Genomic DNA, 1,489 nt, shown 5'->3' on the forward strand with positions numbered 1-1,489 from the left:
AACCATTGACATATTCTTCTTTTGTTTGATAATGAAAAGTACTCTATTTCTCTTATTCAAGCTTTATGTAAATTCAAGAATCCATCTATCAACAATGATTTCAACATTTTTTTCTTCACCTTTTTTTCCCTTTGTATGTAGTTGTAACGTGATGGAGAAGGTAGAGAGCTTAGGAGAAGTTTCAAAATGGGCAGATGCAAACAGAGACATACTTGAACTTATCTTCAATAGGCTCAACTTGATGGACATTACCATGAGAGTTTCACGTGTCTGCATCTCTTGGTTCCTTGCCTCTCACAAAAGAGCTTTGTGGAACACCGTCGACCTCACCAAGCTCCAAGAATTAGATGTTTCCAACAGTTTTGTCTTTAAGAGTAAAGTACGACCAATCTTCTTTTACAAGCACTAGGTTGACAACGATGGAGGCCTTCATAAGAATCTTTTGTCTAAGATCATCTCCAGGTTCTTTCATGACTTTTTTGAAGTAGAAGGTGGCATAAGTCTCATGACTCTATTGATTGAGATCACCAAATTGAGCCGCATGGCCCCGAAGACTTTGTTCTTTCACTTCAATTCCTATATACAAGAAACAGGTCTGAAATTCGCTGCTGAGAGGTAAATCTCATCAATCATCTAATCAGATTTTCTTGCATGCATGGTGTGCCTCTCATACGTTTTTATTTTTATTTCTTGTGATTTTGTTTCTCAGGATGCCAAATATAGAGAAACTTGCTTTACCAATCTGGTCCTATCAAACCGAGAATTCATTGCAGTTTGCTTTCAGTCAATGGAAAAATCTGAAAACATTGATCATCGCCCATGAACACACTTTCACCGGGATATTTAGGTTTCACGCTGTGGGAGAGAGCTGTAGTAACCTAACCAACTTAAAATATTTGGGTTATTTGGCAGAATACAATACCAGCGAAATAGTGCGTTACCTCCAAAGCCTCAGGAGGTTGAGTTTGCGATGCTCTTTGATTAGTATGGAGGTAGTTAACAAGCTAATTACCGGCCTTCGAAACCTGACGATTCTTAACGTTTCACATTGCAAAAACTCGTTTAGTTTTCTTCCTATCGAAAAATCTACAGAAAATTTTGTAATAGCCGCTGCCACTCAGAAGCTTGAAAATTTTATCAGTTGTCCTCAAGATTGTATGATTTGCAAAGATAGATGTCGTTACTCCTGGTCGTATCTCGCTGAGGATTGGCGGAACGACGAGATAAAGGAACTTCAATTATGAAATATATGAGAAGAAGTGTTTAGTGCTGATGCATGGTTTAGTATGTAATGTGCGTTTATTTTTTTTAGTTTAAATTTTAAATTTTAAATTTTAAATTTTAAATTTTAAATTTTTTACTCAAAGATAACTTTAAAATATATAGTTTTCTGTTCCTATTGTGTTGAAGCTTTCAATTTCTTTCTGTAATCTTATTATATAAAGAATATTTTGACATGTGTCAAGTTATGAATCTGAGATTTTGACAT

The 1,489-nt window shown here is 35.4% G+C and overlaps 1 pseudogene; it reads left to right on the forward strand.

Annotated features, from left to right (window-relative positions):
- On the forward strand, positions 152 to 1,244 carry LOC104749049 (annotated as a pseudogene).

This window comes from Camelina sativa, chromosome 2 (assembly GCF_000633955.1).
Source record: "Camelina sativa cultivar DH55 chromosome 2, Cs, whole genome shotgun sequence".
Taxonomy (NCBI): domain Eukaryota; kingdom Viridiplantae; phylum Streptophyta; class Magnoliopsida; order Brassicales; family Brassicaceae; genus Camelina; species Camelina sativa.